This window comes from Sus scrofa, chromosome 2, assembly GCF_054392235.1.
Source record: "Sus scrofa isolate SSC_HxYL_T2T_F1_AM1 chromosome 2, Sscrofa_HxYL_maternal_Yorkshire_Landrace_v2.0, whole genome shotgun sequence".
Lineage (NCBI taxonomy): Eukaryota > Metazoa > Chordata > Mammalia > Artiodactyla > Suidae > Sus > Sus scrofa.
In genome coordinates, this window is record NC_139384.1 from 39,397,230 (window position 1) to 39,420,659 (window position 23,430).

At 34.9% G+C, this 23,430-nt stretch overlaps 1 long non-coding RNA gene across 1 annotated transcript in view; it reads left to right on the forward strand.

Moving 5' to 3' along the window:
- The window catches only part of LOC106509395 (uncharacterized), a 707,614-nt gene extending 685,988 nt beyond the window's left edge, over nt 1-21,626 (forward strand). The window contains exon 10 of the long non-coding RNA XR_014837146.1: nt 20,861-21,626. This is a non-coding gene — a long non-coding RNA (uncharacterized LOC106509395). The remainder of the gene's footprint in view (nt 1-20,860) is intronic.
- The last annotated feature ends 1,804 nt before the right edge of the window (nt 21,627-23,430 follow it).

A 23,430-nucleotide genomic window follows, 5' to 3' on the forward strand; every position in this document is an offset into this window, starting at 1 on the left:
ATTTAGTAAGGAATGAATATATGAATAATTTGAGTCAAAACTCCATTATAAAATAGTAGAAGGATGAAACTTCTCTGAGGCTTAGACTTTGTAAGAGCTAACTGCTATAAGCAGAGTGAAACAGATGTGAGAAAAGTCACCTATCTTTTTTCAGTCAAATAATAGTCAAAATCAGTATAGCAAAAAATGGAAGTTTATGATTCAGTTGAAAGTAAAAACCAAGAACTTCTGGCTATAAATTTAATGTTTTTTCCTCATTCACTTAAAGTATACTAAATCCTAGCAGTCATAGATTAAGAAGAAAAAAAGGGAATATAAAATTTATAAAATTCTTATTTCTGAGTACAGATGAAGATCAAAAATAGAGAAATTCCATGAACAAAAGCCACAAAAAAAAAACCAGAATGAAATAGATACTCATTGTATGCAGACTCTTCAATACACCCTAGTGATTACCAAAGAAGGTTTCAAATAAGACTGACAGCTGCTTTGGTTTTCTCTTTCAACAGTAATGAATAAACACAGAAAAATCTTAGGTATGCCAAAGGAAAACTGGAAAGGGAAATGTAGTGTACTATGCAGTGGAAAATGATACAAATGTACATGAAGGCACACGTGTGCGCTCACACACACACACCGTTACAAACTATTCAAGTTGAATGACTGGATTTTGAATAAGAAGAGACCTTTAATTTTCTGTTTGTGCTTATTCATGAGAAAGTTGCACATTCGTGAGTAGATTGCATTCAGTGAGGAAAAGTAACAGGGGCTGGAAATTTTTGTTTCTGAAACTTAATGACATGGTGAGAAAGCATTATGGCTTCCAGCTTTTTAGTCCATACCGCTAATGGGCCGTGGATGTTACTCTGTATCATGCTCTGCTAAATACTACATTCATTTTCAGATTGTAAAACAGTTCAGAGCCTGAACATGAACCAGGCATCCAGCTCCTTTTCAAGCTTTTGTTGGGTTCATGATCCTTCTGTATAGTAAATGGCACTCTAAATGTCAAGCATCTCCCTTACAGGAAAATTCATAACGTTCTTGTAGTAGACAGGATAGCTCCCCAAAGATGTCCAAGCTCTAATCCCTAAAGTCTGTGAATATGTAATATTATAGAAAAGGAACTGTGCAGATGTAGTTGGGGTTATGGATTTAAAGTGGAGAAAATATCCGGACTTAGTCTATGAAGATAATGTAATCCCATGAACCTTCGAAAATGGAACTTTTTCCAACTAAGTTTGAAAAAGTGTAGCATAAAGTATAAATCAGAGATAGCTGAAGTATGAGAGGCTGTCAGCAGACATACCCTTGCTGGTTTTCTCCATGAACATGGAGAGGGCAGTGTGACAAGGAATACAAGCAGCTTACAGAGCTGATTCAGGCATTTTGCAGATAACCAGCAAGAAAATAAGAACCTCAGCCCTATAGTTCAAAGAAATGAATGTTGGCAACAACCTGAATGAATATAAAGTAGATTGTCTCTGGGAGGTTACAGTTAAGAACCTAGTTCACACAATATCTAGATTTGTCTGTGTAAGAATCAGAGCAAGAACCTGAACTCCCCCTGGAATTCTGAGCTGCAGAACTATGGTATGTTGTTTTAAGTTCTTAATGTGCAGAAATTCATTATAGCAGTAATAATAAACTATAATAAATAGAAAACAAAATTTATATATAACGGAAGACTTAAGTCCTATCACATCAATAACTACATAAAATGTAAATGGACCAAATAGACTGTTAAAATAGAGAGAATGGCAGAGTTGATTAAAAATGCAAACTAACTATATGTGCCTACAAGAAACTCATTTAAAATTTAACAATATACTTAGGTTAAAAGTAGAAGAATGAAAAAATGTATATCAATGCAACCATTAATTAAAATAAAACAGTATTGGAGTTCCTATTGTGGCTCAGCAGTAACAAACCCATATAGTAACCATGAGGATGAGGGTTGGATCCCTGGCCTTACTCAGTTTGTTAAAGATACGGCATTGCCATGAGCCATGGTGTAGGTTGCAGATGCAACTCAGATCTGGCATTGCTGTGGCTATAGCATAGGTCAGCAGCTGTAGCTCCAATTCAACCCCTAGCCTGGGAACTTCCATACGCTGTTTAGGTGTGGCCCTAAAAAGCAAATAAATAAATAAATAATTTATTTTAACAAACAGTATTGGCTGTACCAATGGAAAATAAACTAGAATTCAGAGAAAAATACATGAGAAAGAGAGAGGCATTATATAAAAATAAAACATATAATCCACCTGTTAGGAACAGCAATCTTAAATGTGTAAGGAACAACATTGCACCTGCAAAATGTATGAAGCAAAAACTGAAAGAAATGAAAGAAGAGATATACAATTACTTAGAGCTGGAGATTTCAATATCTCTCTCTTAGCAACTGATAAAACAACTGGACAGAAATCAGCAAGGGTATAAAGGACTCACAACCCCATCAACAAACAGGATCTAATTCATGTTTATAGAACCCTATAGCCAACAATGACAGAATGCACATTCTTTCATTCAGTGTACATAGAGTAGGTACCAAGGTAGATGATATACTGGGCCATAAAACAATATTAATAGTTTTTAAAAATTGAAACTGTGCAAGTTGGGTTCTTCAATCTGAATGGCTTCAAACTGGAAATCAGTGATAGAAAGAAACAGGAAAATCTTTAAACACCTGGAAATTAAATTGCTGTTATAACTTCTAATTAATGCATGGGACAAGACACTATTCTCAATGGAAGTCAACGAATACTTTGAATTGGCAACATATAAAATTTTTTAGATGTAACTAAAACTATGCTGAGAGGGAAATTTATTGCACTAAATGAATACAGTAGAAAAGAGGAAAAATCTTTTTCTAATCAGTAATCTAGGATGGCCACGTCCAATATCAAGGTAAAGAAGAGCAAAATAAACTCAAAATTAAGCATGAGAAGAAAATAATAAAGATGAGAACAGAAATCATTCAAATTAAAAACAGAAAACCAATAGAGAAAACCAATGAAATAAAGAAGTGTTGAAGTTATTAATAAGCTTGACAAAGCTTTAACAAGACTGAGAAAGGAAAATAGAAAAGACACAACCAATAAAGAATGCAAGAGCACTTCCCTCTGTGGCTCAGTGGGAACAAAACTACTAGTATCCAGGAGGATGCAGGTTTGATCTCTGGCCCCTCTCAGTGGGTTAAGGATCAGGCATTGTCGTGAGCTGCGGTGTAGGTCTCAGATGCGCCTCAGATCTGGCGTTGCTGTGACTGTGGCGTAGCCGCACCTGCAGCTCCGATTCAATGCCTAGTCTGGGAACTTCTGTATACCATAAATGAAGCCATTGGAAAAAAAAAAAGAATGAAAGAAAAGATAGTCTGCAGATATCACAAGATAATAAGTGTATACAACAAATAGCTCCTCATGCCTACATTTAACAGCTTGGATGAAATAAACCATTTCTTGAAAAATATGAAGTCACATAACTCATGCAATATGAAACAGTGTTTAATAACCTTGTAACAGTTAAGGAAATCAACTTTGTAAATAATGTCTCCCCACAAAAAGAAATCCCTAAGCACAGAGGTTTCATTGGAGAATTATTCCAAAATTGGAAGAAGCATTAGGACAAAATTTGCACAACTTCTCCTAGAAAACAGAAGAGATGGGAACAATTTCTAGTTTATTTTATGAAGCTAGTATTACCCTGATAATGAAACCAGATGACAATAGTACAAAGAAAGAAATGACAGCCAGTATCACTCATGAATTTAGACACAAAAATACTTAACAAAATGTTAACTGATAGAATCCAGTGATATGTAAAGAAAATTATACAAAATTCCAAGTGATATTTATTCCAGATATTCAAAGTATTTTAATATTTAAAATCAATATAATTCATCATATCAATACAGAAAAAGAATTTGGCAATTCATCATCTGTTCATGAAAAAAATTCTCATAAATATAAGAATAGAGTGGGACTTCCTCAATTTGACAAAGAACATCTTTTTAAAAACCTAATGCAAACATTATGCTTAATAATTAAACTGAATGCTTTCCCGCTAAGATCAGACACCAGACCATGTTTATGGTTCTCACCATTCTTTTTTTTTTTTTTTTTTTTTTTTTTTTTGTCTTTTGTCTTTTGTCTTTTTTTTGGTTGTTGTTGTTGTTATTGTTGCTATTTCTTGGGCCGCTCCCCCGGCATATGGAGGTTCCCAGGCTAGGGGTTGAATCGGAGCTGTAGCCACCGGCCTACGCCAGAGACACAGCAACGCGGGATCCGAGCCACGTCTGCAACCTACACCACAGCTCACGGCAACGCCGGATCGTCAACCCACTGAGCAAGGGCAGGGACCGAACCCGCAACCTCATGGTTCCTAGTCGGATTCGTTAACCACTGCGCCACGACGGGAACTCCGGTTCTCACCATTCTTGATGAACACAGTGCTGGAAGTTCTAGCCAAAATAATGAGCAAACAAAATAAAATAAAAAACTTGTACATTAGAAAGCTAGAAATAAAATTTCCTATTTTCAGATGATATGATTGCTGATGTAGAATATCTCAAGGAATATAAAAATAAAAGAAAATCCAAATAGTATTTTTATATACTAGCAATGAACATGTAGACATAATAGTTAAAATATACCATTTATAATCACTCAAAAAAGGAAAGTGTATAAATCAAATAAAATCTTTTTAAGACATATATGTTTAAAACTATAACACACTAATGGAAGAAATCAAATCACATCTAAATAAATAAATATACCATGTTCATGGATTGGAAGACTCAACATAATAAAGATGTTGTTGGAGTTCTCATCGTGGCTCAGTGGTTAATGAACCCAACCAGCATCCATGAAGATGAAGGTTCGATCCCTAGCCTTGCTCAGTGGGTTAAGGACCCGGCATTGCCATGAGCTGTGGTGTAGGTTGCAGATGAGGTTCACATCCCACGTTGCTATGGCTCTGGCATAGGCCAGTGGCTATAGCTAAGATTTGACCCCTAGCCTGCGAAATTCCATATGCATCCAGTGCGGTCTAAAAGACCCCCCCAAAAAAGTTATCAACTGAAAAAAATGCACCACCTGAAAGTTGTGAGTTAAGTTTTATTCAGTGCAAAATGAGGACACTAGCTCAAGAGACAGCATCTCAGATAGCTCTGAGGAACTGCTCCGGAGGTTAAGGGGGGAAGTCAGTATATATGACATCAGAGATTCTTGAGGGGATAGTTAAGAGAAAAGAGAGTAGAGTTAGTTCTGAGTGGGGATATTTAATATTAGATTATCATTTTATATCTGGGAAACAAGTATGCTATCCAATATAATTTAAGCGGATACCTGGGAAGCATAGAATGACAGCCATTGTTCTAATAAAACAAATAGAGAATGCATAGTTCTGAGAAATTTAAAATGGAAAACTCACTGTCAGAAAAAGTTGAAAACTTTTTAAGTTTCAAATGTGCATCTTTAATTAACTGAATAAATACCAAAAAATCATTTGATTAAAAGCTGTCATAAATTATTAAATATGCCTGCTCTTAATTCCATTGAGTAATAGGAAAAATTATAATGGCATCATTTTAAATATCACAACATTGTAGAGCAGTGACCTTGAGACAAGTGCAGCAAGATGTAATCAGGCTTTTACTATGAGAGAACAGAAAGTAGGATGAAAAAAACATGAGTCTTCAAAGTGCTTGTATATATTAAACATGGGGAATCATTGTTGATTGTATTAATGTAGTCAATTAAATGGATAAGAAAGGCAATTCTGTAATACATGCCTGAAATATTCTTCTGAAAAAACTTGATTTTCAACAATGGGTTACAACTGTATATATCAAAATAGTTTCCTGCAATCATCAGTAAAATTGAATGCTCTTTACAGATTTTTCAGTTTAGAACAAGAGTATAGTATATTCTGGTGAGAGACTGGCAGAGACCTTTTTTTTTTTTTTTTTTTGCTTCTTAGGGCCTCACCCATGGCATTTGGAGGTTCCCAGGCTAGGGGTCTAGTCAGAGCTGTTGCTGCAGGCCTACGCCAGAGCCACAGCAACACCAGATCTGGGCCATGTCTGCAACCTACACCACAGCTCATGGCAATGTCAGATCCTTAACCCACTAAGCAAGTCCAGGGATCTAACCGCAACTTCATACTTCCTATTTGGATTTGTTTCTGTTGCACCACAATGGGGAACTCCAAGACCGGCAGAGTTTGAATCCAATTTCTACCACTTGTCCGCCCTGCTATCTTAGTGAAGTTATATGAGCTTTCCCAACCTTAGTTTTCATGTATGTAAAATAGGTGGAGTAATAGTAACCCTCTAAGGTTGTTGTGAAAATTAATGGAGATAATGAATTGAGATAATTCAAGTAGAATGATTATAACAGTGCCTAGAAAAGTCAAGCTATCAAAAATGTTAACAGGATTTCCCATTGTGGCTCAGCAGTAACAAATCCAACTAGTATCCATCAGGACTGGGATTTGATCCCTGGCCTTCCTCAGTGGGTTAAGGATCCAACATTGCTGTGAGCTGTGGTGTAAGTCACCAGATGAGGCTCAGATCTTGCATTGTTGTGCCTGTGGTGTAGGCTGGCAGCTATACCAGTTTGACCCCTATCCTAGGAACTTACATATGCCATGGGTGTGGCCCTAAAAAGACAACAAAAAAATTTAACTTACAATTACCTGCTCTCTTTTCTCCTTTGCATATCTGAATTGTACTTTGTATTTTATCTCACCTTATGTAAGTAATGTTGCTCTTAAATGAGCAACCATGGATTGAGACCACAGGTTTCAAATTATAGGTCCTCTGTTTACTATTAGAGCAGATTGGGAAAGTTATTTAGCTTATTTTTAGTTTTCTCATTTATTTTAATAGGCTATTTTTAGAAGAGTATTAATTTTACAGAAAAAGCTAATAGATAAGCTGTGGTTCTCTGTTTGCCTGTCTCTTCAGTTTTAGGGGCAGCCGTTTTCCTTGGGACCTCAATTCTCTGATGGATCTAGAAGACTTGCTGCTTTTCAGTTTGCTCACTTCTTTTCTTGCTATGAGGATGGGAGTGATGATCAAACCCTTTTCATGTCACAGAGGAAAGCCTAAATCTCCCATTTGTTTTAACCTCTTTGAGCTAGAGCTGCCATTCTTTATATATTTGGAGCCCTCTCCTTAGGGATTATTTACACCACTGGAGTCATGTCAGGGGACAGCCTTGCTGTCTACCAGTGTGAGTGGTACTAAAGATTTGTGGGATCTACTAGAATAGATCTGCAAGTTGTCACCTTTGTCAACTTCTCCAGGAAGCCAGGAGAATTAATTTCTGTGGTAAATGTGCCCTAAGCACTCAATTTAGGTAAAATTGATAAGCCAGAAATGATCAGTCTATGGTACAGATGTGGTCTCAGAATCCTTCTTAATCTATTACTCTGACAAGTCAAATCATTTGCTTTGGCTCATAAGACTGAGCCGTTTTCCCATTCCTAAACAAAACAATATAAAGAAACAGAGTATGCTAATATAAGGGTTCATCCCCGCAAATGTTTCAGACCAAGTGACAAATTGAATGCAATTAGAGCACAATATAAAGCATTTGTTTTCTTTAGAATAACACTAGACTCTGGAAGAGATGAACCTCTAAATCTTAATAGTTGTCAAACCTGACAACTGAAGTTACAGAATGTGTCTAAAACTCCTCAGAGGGGTTTAACACTCATTGGCCATTCAATGAACACTAGAATTCTTCTCCTTTTATTTTTTAGTATAGTTTTTTTTTTACTAGATTGTGTACACTGTATATGTAGAGGTATGTGTATCCAAGCATACACACATAATACATACAGATAACTTCCTGTATGTATCATAATTTAGAGCCTTTTTCATGGTTACTTAATACAGATAGTGCTTTTCAAAGCACTGTCAGATCCCTTCAACATCAAAAAAAATTTAAAAGATAATAGGTTATCAGATTGAAGCACATATACTGAAAAGTGAAATTGTCATTTTTGTAAATAAAAAAATAATTATTTGCAATTTTATGTAGCTCAATTGAGTATATCACACTGTAGTCCTAGAGAGTTGTAAGGTAGAGAAAGGACCTGTACTGGTTTCTGAAGGATAGGCAAGACCCAGATACACAGCAGGCAGGGAGGAAACGTCTTTCCAGGGACTAAAAATTGGCCCTGTTCACAGCAAAAACATTTGGAATTGAATGTGCAAATCGCAGCTTGCTTAGTGTTGCCCAAGACAGAGGCAGAAGTTCCACCCGCATTGCTTTTCTAATATGTTCAAATTCCATAAAAGAAAATGACTTCTTACTTATCAGTAGCTGCTTTATTATTTTTATTCATTCTGGTTCACATGCGAGCAGCTCTCTGGGTACTTGATAGGACAATGTAAAGTCACTGAGCTCTTGTTCTTTATGAATAACCTTTTTATTCCCTGGATAGTCATTTCATAAATGAAGACTCATTAAAGTACAGTGCTTAATTCCAATATAGTTTTCCACTATAATTTTCAGGGTATAAGGTCTGCTCATACATCAGTGTAGGGATATTCACTGTGCCTGTTATGTCTTCAGTCAAATTAAGCATAGGGAACTCTGGTACATAACTTCAATCTCATGTTGCAAATGATGACAAGTCTCAGATTCAGGTCTGATGTTTATAGCTAATGAGGAAATCTATCACATGAGGGAGAATTTCCACACTGAAAATGTGCTGTGATAGATTTGGTATAACGTAGACTTTGGAGTAAAATCTTCTAGTGTGGAAAGAGCTCTCTCATACATTAACTTAGACAGTCGGCCCCTTTATGACTCAGTTTCCTTATATATAAAGCAGTGATATGCAGTTACTTAATATAAAGCTAAATTAGTTCGTACTGAGCTTAAACAATACTGATAAATATTCTTTGTAAGTGGCAAAGCAAGTCAACATACAAGTTTAGTATAAACAGATATTAAGTGGTTACTACATACCACACGCACTATGTCTAAACTTGGTAATACGCAGAATAGATCATGATCTCTCCACTCAGAGTTCTTATAGTCTAGACATGAATTCAGTAATAAATTATTTCAATTTATCAGGGAAAGGACGACTGTAATAATTAACACTTGGCTGTTAAGTGGTAGACTGGGGTAATAATGTCTAGTCCATCTTACTTCACATCTCAAGTTTTAACCACTGCACTGCTCTGCAGTAATAGAGATGCTGCTCACATAATAGGGTACTAGCATATGTAAAACTCATTCAATATGACTAATATTAATAAAAATTAAAATGAGTCTTTCATATAAAGAAGATGAGAGGGGAAAACTGTAGGCAGAAGAAAGAACTGAGAAAAGCAAAGAAGTTGGAAATAAGGTGTGTTCTGGAACACTCAGTGAGGTTTCTGAGGTGGGAATGTATTCGTTTCCAGTTGCTGCTGTAATAAACCAACCCAAGTTTACTATCTCACAGTTCTATAGATCAGGGTTTGGTTATAGCATGGCTCAGCAGGTTCCACTGCTTAGAATTCTACACCCAAAATCAGAGTGTCAACAGAGCTGCATTCCTTTCTGAGGCTTGAGGATAAATCTGCATCCACGTTCATTCAGACTGTTGCTCAAATTCAGTTTCTTGCTGTTTAAGGACTAAGGTCCCTGATTCCTTGATGGTTGTCAACCAAGGGCCTGTCTTTACTTCTAGAGGATTCACACACTTTTTCATTCTTTCCTTCCTCTCCTCCCTACAGTTTCTTAAAACTATACCCAGAACATGATAAATACTCTGAAAGTGTCACCTGTTATTATTTATTTACTGTAATATTGTATGAACATAGTACTAAGGAAGCCCAAAGGAGGAAAATAATGATTCAGAAAGCTGAAATAAATGAAGAAATAATAAGTAATTGACATTTAAGTTAGTTCTTGAACTAAATAAATAGAGAAGGAAAATCCCATCTAATGGGACAGAGGTAGACAAAAACACTCATTTTCAAAAAGAATGAAAGGTTCATGGAATGGATTCTTTTTTTACTCTTGAAGTTCACAAGATGTGAACTGTGGGAGTAGGAAAAACACATTGAAAACAAAAGTCAATAAATTGAGATCAGATTTTCAAGTATCACATCAAGACAGCTTAGAAAATACATAGCAGTCTATTTTGTTGAATAGATAATATAATTGAATTGCAGTGCATATATTTGTATACATAAGTAGGGCTAAAGATAAAAAAGGGCCAAGTCTTTGGGTTTAGATCTCATACTCTATAATGAGGAGCTGTCCAGGATTTATTGGCTACATTGTAATAAATTTACAATAAGGAATTTATGTCATCAATACAATTTTTCAAAATGCACTGAAATGTCTTTTGAGTTGCTCCTGGGTTTAATATACCTGGATTGCCGGGGCCAGCTCAGCAGGATGGGGCTGAAGAATGGGTGCTGTGGAACTTAAGGAAAAGTAGTTAACATAAAACAAGACACAGAGGCATTTATCTTAAGTAAAGGTGGGAGCCAGGGGACTCAAGGTCTCAGGGACCAAGAGCGCCCTGCCTCAAGAAACCACACTGCTTTTATTGTGCAATCAATTGAGGAGTGGCTATGGGTGGATGATACAGGGTTTGTTTACTATTATATAAGTTCTTTTACTATTTAAAAAGCCACTTAGGTGGTAAAGGGTTAAGCTCTTACCCTGACCTCTAGGCACATAACAGTACTTAAGCTTAAGTCACTTATGCCTTTAGGTCTTTGCTCTTAAGCTTAAGTCATTTACCAGCACTGTGACTGTTTTTCCAAGAAGGAAGATGGGATAAAGTAAGACAAGAAGATGGGATAAAGTAAAGAAGGACAAGATGGAGTTTTCAAGGAAACATGTCTTGCAACACTGGATAGTTATTGTGGCACTGACTTATGCTATTATACATAATATTATATAATGTCTTTGGTGTTTATTTAGAATATGAGCTTATAATATTAAATAACCTGCTTGATCCATTTGGTAATGTGATTCTATAATGTCCGAAGTAACAAAGGACATTTGTTTGAAATATCTCGTAATGGTTATTATCTAATTAGAAACTTCAAGTTGAGACTTCCTGGTTGGGATAAAATAGGCTCAGAGCCCCAGAAAGTCATCAAACACTCCACAAACCTCACCTGCTCATATTTTGACTTTTTGTAATAGAGTTAATATATGTTCCATTACTCTTGTAAACAAAGAATCAATTGAGATGTCAGATAGCACAATTCCCTTGAAAGTAATTTTTCAGTATGTCACACTGCATTTTAAATTACCTAACTTCTTCTGATACAGAAGCATTGTTCACTTTACCTTTTTCTCATTAATACACCCCATAAACTCAGTTATGAAAATGTAACCTCACTGATAATACCTCTGTATTGCATAATTGTAGCTATTATAATGATCTGAGATACAAACTAATTTCAGCTCTCATTCTTGGACTGGTACCTAAAGAGATTCAGCCTCTTATATAGTTAGATAGATAGCCAATCTCTAACTAGAGATATTATCCTTTTCCACAATATCTCTGAAAAAATAATAATTAAAAATAATGATAGTTTATTATCCGAAAATGTGGTTTTCTTACAGATACACTTTAAGCAATGAAATTGCATTCATGTATAGCTATGGTAATTGGTATTCCTTAATTCATTTTAAAAAGTGTAATACTTTGTATCTTGATGACAAACAGCAAACTTCCCACTGAGCTAGTGAAACAAATAAATTGCATATTACACCTGCTGATACAAATGATAGGGAGTTAGTTCAGGAAAAGTAAATGAAGCTAGGTACCAACAATTCCATCTTATAATTAAAAAAATCTAATATTGACTTCTAGTTATATATACACATATGTATATGCATATATATGAAGTATAATTGTCAGACTATCCAAGAAAATTTCTTTTTTTCAGCAATTAATTTATTTTTTAATTATTTTATTTTATTTAATGATTTTTATTTTTTCCATCATAGCTGGTTTATACCCAAGAAAATTTCTAAATAAAAAATTTACAAATTATATTTTGAGAGTTAACTTGTAACTGTCTAGAAGGAAAGATATGGTATAATAGAGTAGAGGACAATTAAACGTGGCTGAGAAAATGAGAAAGTGTTCTAGGGACTCAGCAGTGGCAGTAGAAAGAGAATAGAAAAGTAGTCTACTTAAGAATTTTCAAATGCAACATAAAAAAAATAACAGGATACAATTTGCAAGGATACTGGGAAGAAATAGTATTTAATATATTCTTATTTACATACCAGGGAGAAAAAGTTTAAAATGATAAACATTTATACTTTCAAACCTCCATCTTATTATAAGGTAAATGTTGCAGTTATAAAATAGGTCATCATTTTGCTACCTTTTTGTTACTACCCCACCAGAATTACAAAATGTAGTCTGGGGTTCAAATTATTTAATAATGTAATACCATATATAGTATATATAAATAGAGAAATATGTATATATTTATAGTATACATATTTAAATTTTTTAATGGAATGAGCTTGAAATTCCCAGAAATTATCAGATGACAAGTGGATAAACATGTTCATGATGCATTCATTTAGTCAGATATTTTAAAATTTTTATTCAAATCAAAGCAGTGATGAAGCAGAGGAAATATAAGCTACCTAGATGTTGAAAAGTAACTGATATTAACTGAATTGTGTCCCCCACCCCATATTCACATGTTGAAGCCCCATGTGACTATATTGGAGATATATTTAAGGAAGGAACAAAGGTTAAATGAGATTATATAAGCAGGGCCCTATTTTGATAGGATTGGTGTCCTTATAAGAAAAGAAAAGAAAAAAAAAAAAAAAAAAAAAGACCAGGATGCTCTCTGCCACACCACAAAGGCAAATTTGTATGTAACACAGCAAAAGAGCTCTCCCCAGAAACAACTCTGCCTGTAACTTGATCTTGTACTATCCAGTCTCCAGAACTGTGAGAAAATTAATTTCTGTGATTTAAGCCACCTCGTCAATCATATTTTATTATGGCAGCCTGAGAAGACTAATAGAGCAACCATCATTGGGTAATTTAACTGTGATAATGATTCTTTAAAATCATACCAAGATGATATACCCACATCTGTAAGCTAAGATAATCAACTTCTTTTATAAATTAAAATCAATAAAAATAGAAAATATAATTATGTGTATATCTAATATAGCTTTAAAATTTTACCTGGATTTCTTATAATTTATTCATGTGGTTATGTACTTAAAGATAACAACCCGTACACATCTCTGCTATCTAAAAAAAGATGTAAAACACACAAAATAGAAAAAATATTCAGTTAATTTTTTAAATTACAAAATGTAAAAATTCAGACAGATAATAGAGGAGGTTTGGGTTTATTTATTACAGGAATCAGCATTATATTTTAATTTCCTCAGCTTCAGCTGATTACAAAATCTTAGTAATAATATATTTTACGTAAATTATTTCTCAATGTCAACAAATGAGCTAATGTGTTTAGGCAATTCCGAACTTTTGCACATTATATGTGACTCCTAGGCCGCTTGTGCATAAAAAAGAAATCTCGTACAAATACCTATAGATATTTGACAATATTTTCATTCTCTGGTTACAGATTATTCCTGAAAACATGTGTGTCTTTTATCTGATTTTTGATTAGTTTCTTTCAAACATCTTTCAATTACACATCTTAAGTGTCACTAAAAATGTTGTGAATGTAATTATTCATCCATTACATGATATTCATGACCTGTACTCTTCTTGAAAATCTCATGTCCCTAAAAATAGAATACATGTTTCAATTATGAAATCATTAAGGTATAAGCAATATGTCTTATACTCCAACTCTCTATGGGAAATTTCATTCTAAGCACTCTGCTGTCTAAAGTATTAATGAATATAACTACCTGAAATTTCCATTTCCCAAGGACATTTACTTTTCAAAATAAAGCAAAAGCTTTGGTCATTGACTCATATGAAGCCAAACATACACGTCTTTAGGGAAGTTTCAGAATATCTGGAGTAGGAAACAGGAATCCTTTCTGTCTTAATAATCTGCCACTCACTGCACCATGAAATCATCTAGGTCTATGGGCATGTTTTCCATTCTGCTTTTATAATCTTGCTGAGCTTACCTTTCTGACCCAAATTCAGACTGCACTTCTTTAATTCAACTTGTGTGTGAATCATGGCTTAAATTTGGCATCCTCCTGTGGACCTGATTCTTGAAAGCCTGTTACAGTTCAATCATCACAATGCGACTCCTTCCTTAGCCTCTGATATTCTGAGATATGAAGTCCTATGTTGTTGTTAACAGTTTTTTGGGAACCAGATCCACCTGGCTGACAGCACATGGTCATTCTTTACTTTTACTGGAATGAACTTTCTTTATCCTGTTTGTAAATTGGTCTGTAGCCTCAGCTCTCTCCTTGATTGTTTTGTCCAGATCTGTGAGGCCAATTAATGGCTTTTCTTCTAAATAGGAGCAAGTAGGCAATTTGACCTCCCTGAATCATTTTGTTATCATTTCAAATGACTATCTTGAGCTTGGGGAAGTAGTTTGCAGGCTGGCAACTATCTGAGAAATGGATGATGTTGGTTTAGCTGGGTTATATTAATTGGCTGGAAGGTGAGCTATGGCATAGCACCATTCTTTCATCATAACAGAAGGGACATTTGAGAATTTGTCACAAACTAATGGAAGTAAAGGAGCTAGTTATCTAGTCTTGAAGTGCATAGAGTTAAAGAAAAATTAGTAACAAGAAGTACAGTTAGTAAAGTCAAACAACCACAAACAGCCCATATTTATCCCATGAACACTGTGATCTTAAAGTAGATGTTGTTTTACCTTGCCCTTATAAAACAAGCGTTAACATTTCTTTAATGGATGGTGTAATTATATAACATGTAAAGTATATCAATTTCATTGTTTCCAGTTGTAAGTAATGCAAACTCCAAATACAAATTGTCCTAAATAATAAAGGGGATCGTCTGGCTCCTGTATCTGACAATTAAATAAGTAGAGTGAGTTTCATTGTCATTTGGATCCAATTATATCATTAAGGGTCCAGTTTCTTCTTCTCTGTTCTAATGCCATCTTATTCTAGGATTTGCTTTGCATTTGATTCCACAGTGGCTGCCTTCAGCTTTGCTGCCTAAATTCACAGACAGCAAGTTTCTCTTCTCCCACCTGGGAACAGATATTTCAGTTTTCATCCATTTAGATGCCTAAAGATGAACCAGCCCCTATAGTTGTGGAATACCATGTACTGGTTGACATAGACCTACCTAGGCAATATTTGCTAATTGTTTAGGCCAATCAGGAACCTTGAGGAGGGCTTGGAATGGGGTCCATCCCACCCTTTCCACATTCCCTACAAAATATAAGAGGATGGGTAGACCACCAACTCTTCACCACTTCTCATATCTACACTTAGTGTAGTTGGTGCTACTAAAAACATTTGTAAGGTGGATAAATGAATTGATCAAGGTGAAGACTTTTAATATAATTGGATTTTACTATCTCTTCCTGCTTAGTGAGAGATAAGTGAACAATTTTGATCTCAGTTAGTATTTCTATTGCAAATGAAAACTGTATGTTGGCACCAAATTTAGAACCAGAAGACTGAAGGATGAGTTTCAGGGCTGACTCTCAGGAACATCATGGGCAAATAATTCATTCTTCAATTTCTGTTTCATACTCCCTAAAATGGGAAAATTACCTCTCCTTTAAAGTTGCTATTAAGATTAAAGGAGGTAGTAAATACAAGGTGCTTCAGGAATTAAAATAACTTTTTAAAAACACATTTAAAAAGTATTATCATGTTGTAAAACCACACGGAAAATGTTTCATCTTCATATTTAGTAAAATGAAAACCCTCCTATATAAAATGACCTCTTTTATGGCAGATTTTAAAATATGAATACTTGGAAGCTACAACTATAACATAGAACACAATAACAATAAAATAGAACATAATATGTACAATTAGTTTCAAAAGAAAATTTTTCCCTAGGTGCTGCATGCATCGTAATTTCAAGAAAATAGATCTTGCTGGTTAAGAATTAAACTTTTCTGTTTGATTAAATATGGATAATTCTATAGAAGGTATTAACATTATATAGTTACTTCAGAAAAAAATCTAGAATACCCTTTGTATATTAGTCCAACTATTTTGGTACCCATGTTTTTTTCAAGTGTCCCATAGTTATCTTAGCTAAAGCTAATTTTGCTTTACGTTCTCCATTTCCAAATGCTTAAACTAATAAGTAAAAATTGAAAGAGAAAAAATTTTCAGAATAAAACATTTGTCTCAGAGGATAAGAGGATAACCCAGTCAATACTAGTATTGGCAATTTTTGCTAGTATTTTAAGTAAATCCTTAGCTCAGTGCTTATACTAATAGTGTGGGAGCAGGGAAGAAATTAGTTTCTACATATACACTGCTTATTTTGATTTATGAATTTAAGGCTTTTAAAATACAAATTTTGAATTTTAATCTACAAATTTACACATATGTGAAACAGCAAACTAAGATGTGGTAAGCACAACTGTATTTCATAAACCCCTTCTTTTAGATGTGCTAATTAAGTGTGTGGTCTCTAAATCATAAAGAAAATGTTTGAATTCTAGCACCACTATCTCTTCCCAGCTGTGAGAAACTAGACAATTTACTCGGTGTAACATATGAAGATGTGATTCATAAGGTTGTGATTAGGTTTAATTATACCTAGATAAGGTTTATTTATACCTAGATATAAATGTAGCTATATACCCTGTTGTATAGTAGTGTTTGTCACATAAAATAAATAGATAGTAGTTGTAGCTTTACTTTGTCTGATAAACAAATATAAATGTTAAAAATGCCTTTCTCTAAAAAGTCAGGAATAAGGCAAAGTAACTTTGAAGATAATTTATATAAGAAATTAACTAATTTCCTTCACACCCGAAAAATCAATTCACTTTTTTATTATTGAGCTCTGATTATTCACTGGACATGGGTGAAGCTATGGGAGATTTGAAAAGTGCTAAGAAAATCCTTTCTTCAAGGAGCTCAGACTGATCTGGAAACTACATTTAAACACAAACACTCAATATCATGCTGTAATAGAGGCAAGGGGTTTTGCCAAAATCAATTCTGACTGAAGGACCGAATGACTTGTTATTAATTATTTTAACAACACAAAGCCATTGATTGATAGATTTCTGTCTTTAAACCATTCTTCCCTTAAAGACTCTGTTTTCTATTAACAGAGGAATCGATAAAGGAAGCTCAGAGAGGACTTTTTTGTTGTTGTTGGCCATACCCATGGCACATAGAAGTTCCTGAGCCAGGAACCCACACCAGAGCAGTGACCTGAGCCATTGCAGTGACAGTGCCAGATACTTAACTCGCTGAGCCACAGAGGAACTCTGGAAAGGACTTTTTGGTAGTTATAAAAGCATCAATGCATCCTAGTCTTTGAGAAAGTTTATTTCTGACATATTTGATTGCATTTGCTAATTAAAAAGAAAAAGAATATTTGAACCATTTTATTTTTGCACTTTTTAATACAAAATTAATTCCAGATAATTTAAAAAAATCAGTCCATGTCAAAAGAATGGCTGATAGATAAAAGGAATTTAAAAATACATTTTAAAAAGCCCACTTAAAGCAAATAATTTTAAACACTTTTTTTTTTAAAGCACAGATGATAGACTTTGGCTACTGTGGATCCAGTCTCAATCCCTGTCCCATGAATATTATAATAAATTATTAAAACGAAATTGTGTTTTAAAGATATTCCACGTTGAATTTGAAGCACTCCATCCAAAAAGAATGGAAAAGCTGATGCTTGGTATTCTTAGAAGTTGAGACAGTTTTTCCCCCAAAAACTCTAAACAAGCTATTTTTCAGAAGCAAAAGCTAAAATCAATTGTAAAATTGATTTTATAATTGTGTGTATAATATCCCTTCAAAATGCCATCAACAGAGGTGATAATTTCTATAGGATGTCTATTCTTTTGACCCCTGGGTAGAGTTCTGAAAGATTTATTTTGAAGCTTTCTCAATTTTATAAGTTCGAATGTTAAGTGGCATTTGCAAAACAACATCAGACAGATAAAAGTTCCCCTTTTTCTCAGTATCATGAAGAGTATCCTCTTCTGCAAGACCAGTCAAAAAAGTGGGAATGTATCAAATGTGATCTAACTTAGTATGAATACTCATACTTCATTAGGTTAATTCTAAGGATGATATTATATTCGCAGAAATTTAGTAAATTGACTAATAATTAGTGTAGCATGGCTTTTATTATATTTCAATGCTGCAACTATTTTCCCTGGAGTATGAATCCAGTAAGATAGAAAAAATAAACAATTCCACTTCCTTGGGATTCTAATAGACTTAATCTGTAGTTAGTGAATTCATCATGTAGTGATGTCAGAGAAAGTTAACAAACATCTTTCCAGTAAAAGCATATACAAAAGTAACATTAATGACAGAGAAATACTTGCAGCTTGTCTGACTTCAAGAGATGGATATCAAAATATTGAGCAGCCAAATGTTGCCTTTATGGGAATATTTATCAGCATGAAATTGTTTTGCTATGACTAATTACAAGTGCTGTTTGGAGCTTCAATTAAAAGGACAGATACCCAAGGGACTTAACACCCAAATTGATTAATTCAACCCATCTTTAGCAAACTGCAAGTAAATTGATTTGGCATACAAAGCAGGAAAGTCTTAGTGCAAATGCAGCCTCTTCTTTTTCCTATGGCTTCCCTAATTATAAATGATATTATTATTATTATATTAGTAAAGGAAAACTAATAAAAATTAATATCAATTTCATATTCATTTCTGCAGAAATATATTTATATATTTATAAATATATATTTGTTTTTATATATTTATATATAAAATATATAAACACATTTATATATTTTAAATATGTGTGTGTGTGTGTGTGTGTGTGTGTATATATATATATATATATATATATATTTTTTTTTTTTTTGTCTTTTTAGGGCTGCACTGGTGGCATATGGAGGTTCCCAGGCTAGGGGTCCATTCGGAGCTACAGCTGCCGGCCTACACCACAGCCACAGCAATGCCAGATCTGAGCCACATCTATGACCTACACCACAGCTCAATGCAATGCCAGATCTTTAACCCACTGAGGGAGGCCAGGAATTGAAGATGCATCCTCATGGATACTAGTCAGATTCGTTTCTGCCGAGCCATGATGGGAACTGCGAAAAAAAATTTTATTCTGTAGTGTGAATAGAGTGAAGCTATGTTGTGCTCCAACTCCTGCACTGAGAGCTGCCACTTCCAAAGAGTAAAATCCACAAAATAAAAGAGTGATTGGACTATTCAGATTCAACAAGCCCTGAAGCCAGTTGAGGCCACCTCTCTGCTAACATGACAAAGAACGTCTTTTTGTTATCATTGTTGCCATTCTTCTTCATGAAGTGATATACCTGTGTTCCCCCTCCCTTTCCTTGTAGTTCCATGATCAGAGAAACAAAGATGATTCTTTTATCTTCAGCTCAGTTGTAAATAATCCTCATGAAAGGATCCTGACCTGAATAGGGGAAGGGAGGCAGTCTGATTATTTTAAGTAGGGTAGAATTTCTTTCAGAGAGAAACAATACCCAATTTAAAAGTTCTTCATACAATGCCTGTTGTATTAGTGCTTAATACATGCAAAGAAAATATTGATATTGGTCCACAGTCAGGGACAGGGAGAGTGTAAGCATGTGTGGAACTGACAATCAGAAATTTTGGGTTTTAATTCCAGTTCTGATTTAGGAATGTAATTTGGGGAAATTGCATTGAGAACTTCACATTTTCATTTGTAAAATCACCTAGAAATATATTCCCTACTCACTGAGGTTTTCTCTTGAGTGAAATAAATGTTGTCTTTAGTGTACATTATAGCCAATAAATGCCAAATCAACCTCTATTTCCCTTTTTTGAGTCTTGGGGCATCACCCCCGCTATTCCTACTCAAGTGGTATAACCTTGGAAAGTTACCAAAACTCTGTTTCGTCACCCATCTAAGGAAATTGCTGTCCCAGAAAAAAAACTGATTTTTAGATAAAATGAAACAGTGAATATAATAATACTTCATGAAATTAAAAGTCCTTTTTAGATGTGAGAGCTTATAGTAGCTGGAAATTGTTTCAGTTTTCCTTTGTCCCTAGACACTTTTTTAAAAGCTAAAAATAACTCAGTCAGCAACTGGTAGCCATAGACTAAAAACTTCATCCCAAGTTCATATAATGTAATACTATCCTGGTGCTATCCAAGATTAATAATAGAGTCTAATGCCATTATGTAAATTATTAATGCTATATGAATAGGTGGTTAATATGAAGAACCCATTTGGTAAGGAATACAAATGACTGGGAATAAGTATGATCATAGCTAGAGCCTACAGATGCTACTGCTGGAGTCTAAGCAAGGTGTTTCCTAAAATGAAGTGAGCTGGAATCTAAGCAAGGTTTCTCCTAAAATGAAGTGAACTTGGAAGTAGAGCGGATGTCTTCATTTATTTTATATTTTTATTCACATGATAAATTATTTATATCTTCTTCATCATATATATGTAAAACTAGGAAAGCCTCTTCTTCACAAATAATACTAACCCCCATCCAATTTTTTTTTCAAAAAAATATCTGACTAGCTATAACAAGGAAGATTCTAGAAACAAGTTATGTAAATAGGACCATGAGGGAACATAGAATCTAGTAACAGGATTTAATGATAATCACAAAGACATATTTTAAAGGAGAACATACATTGAAGGTAAAATGTTCAAGGGCACATGTCATGATAAACTGTTACTGAGTAAATGTATGTCTTCTTTGAAGTTTTTGGCAAGGAGAAAACAAAGGCCACTGGTTGAAAGCAGAAAATGATTTACTACAGAACAGAAGAGACTCTGAAGAAAAGTGATACTTAGCGTTGAAATATTATGGCCAAGCTTGATGAAAACCGGCGGAAAGGCAAGCTGCCTTTTCTCTTTTGGAATGATTTATTTTATAAAACATTCTTTCAGCTAAGTATTTCACTATCCAGGCCTCACATATAATAGGTTGTCCTATATACTTGCTAATTTGGTTACTTCCATTGTAGAATATTACTCTTCAGCTTTTCTTTTCTGAAATTGACCTATTTAGAAAGTTAAAGAGGGAAATTTGGATGTGGGAGACAATAGATGTGTATATTGGTAGAGGGGAGGGTACTTGATACTTCACCACACATCCCTGACCAACTTGGAGGCTGCGGGTTCATGTGCATGTGGGAGAGACCTGAAAACATCCAAGCTTTGTACCAACCCCAGCTTCCTGGGTGGCTGCCGACACGCATAGGAGAGACTTGAGGAGCCTAACTGAAAGCAAATACTGGAGCAGACTCAAATCCTGCCTGAACTTCAAATGTACACACAACACACATACAGTTACACTGGTAGTGTGGGATCTTTAATGAGTCAAGGTGTGTTTGAGCTCAATCTCTGACCAGTCATTCATTGGCTTACCATACAATATACTGATACTTGGAGCAACTTCAAAAAGCAAAAATACCTCCAGCAATTCCAGTGGCCATATGATTCAAGAGACATCAAATCCACAGATGAAATCTGGGCCAGGTGGGTAACTTACAAGAAAGAAAAGATAGCAACAAAGCAGCAATACAGCCTCCTGTTAAAAATAAGCAGGAGTTCTCATGGCTCAGCGGCTTAAAAATATGACACAGTGTCCGTGAGGACTCAGGTTCAAGCCCAGACCTTGCTCAATGGGTTAAGGATCTGGTGTTGCCACAATCTGTCTTTTAGGTCACAGATGTGGCTCAGATCCAGCATTGCTGTGGTTGCAGCATTGCCTGCATCTACAGCTCTGATTTGACCTCTAGCCCAGGAACTTCCATGTGCCACAGGTGTAGCTAGAAAAAAAAAAAAAAAAAAAAGCAAAATATAGAATTGCTGTAACATACAATTTAAATGACTAGTTTTCAACAAAATCTTTAAAACATGCAAAGAAAGGAAAGTGTGGTCTATAAATAGGGGAAAGATAGTAATTCTATGGAGGACTAAGCCTTTAGCTTATGAGATCCATGCCAATTCTGGGTAGTCAGTGTCAGAATTGAATTTCAGTATATCTAGTTAGGATTTAGCACAGTACTACCAAATAAAGTTTGGACAAAGTAGTATTAAGATGAAAATGATGTTTTATAAGCATTCACTGGACATATCTATAGGCTCTATGAGTTAGAGGTGGAAAAATGGAAGACCAAGAAAAGCAACAGTTAGTTTAAACCTAAATATGAGATAATCAAGGCCTGAATCCCATACTTCTTAGATATCAACTTGGATCCTGTAAGATACATTTCTCTTTAGAGGCATTATCCACCTGTGGTATCCAAACCACTGTGACAAATGGTATTGCATGAACCAGACTAACAGTGCTTTATCACATGTTTATGCCTCACACATAGTGATTTGTCGAAACAGCTCCAATGGGCTTCTGGAACAGACAGTTAAATATCTAGGAACCTTAAGGGCCAGTTGTTAAATCATTGGTAGCCTGAAATTATCTTTGGTGAAATAGTGTCTGTAGTACAGTTAAGGCAAATGCAACCAATACAATATACTTCAGGGCTTTCTTCTTTTATTTGCTTTTATATGCTTTTCATTCTTCCTTCTCACTCACCCTTTCTTTCCTCCCTCCCTTCCTTCCTCCCTCACTTTCTTCCTCCCTTCCTTCCTTTCCTCCTTGCTTTTTTTCTTTTCTCCTTCTTTCCTTCCTCTCTCTCTCTTTTCTCTTTCTGTCTCTCTCACTGTTTTTTCCTTTATTTGGATATCCAGTTTACCAGCCAACCATAATTCACACTTCTCATGTTATGTTTTGCTTCTTTGCCTCCCAGATGCTAAGAAACATGAGAAATTATGGGTCCAGCTCTGTGGATGAACAACTTGGAAAACAAGGCTGCCAATGCTTATAGAGGGGGACTATTTTACCAAAGTGAAAGAAAATCTAGTGGATGCATTTTAGTTCCTGTTGTGATTCAGAGGGTTAAGGACCTGACATTGTCTCTGTGAGGATGCAGGTTCAATCCCTGGCTTAGCTCAGTGGGTTAACGGTCCAAGCAGTGGTGTAGGGCACAGATGCAGCTCAGATCCAGTGTTAATGTGGCTGTAGCTCTGATTCAACCCCTAGCCCGGGAATTTCCATATGCTGCAGGTGTGGCTGTAAAAAGAAAAAAAAAAATCTAGTGGATGCACTATTTTATTCACTTGAATAAACTATCATAAAATGCAATACACATATCCCTTGTTTGAAACCATAATTTGATCTTGGAAATAATAGCAATAGGAAAATATATCTTTAGAAACATTTTCCATTCATTATAATAGGTGAAATTATGATGCATTTCAATTCAA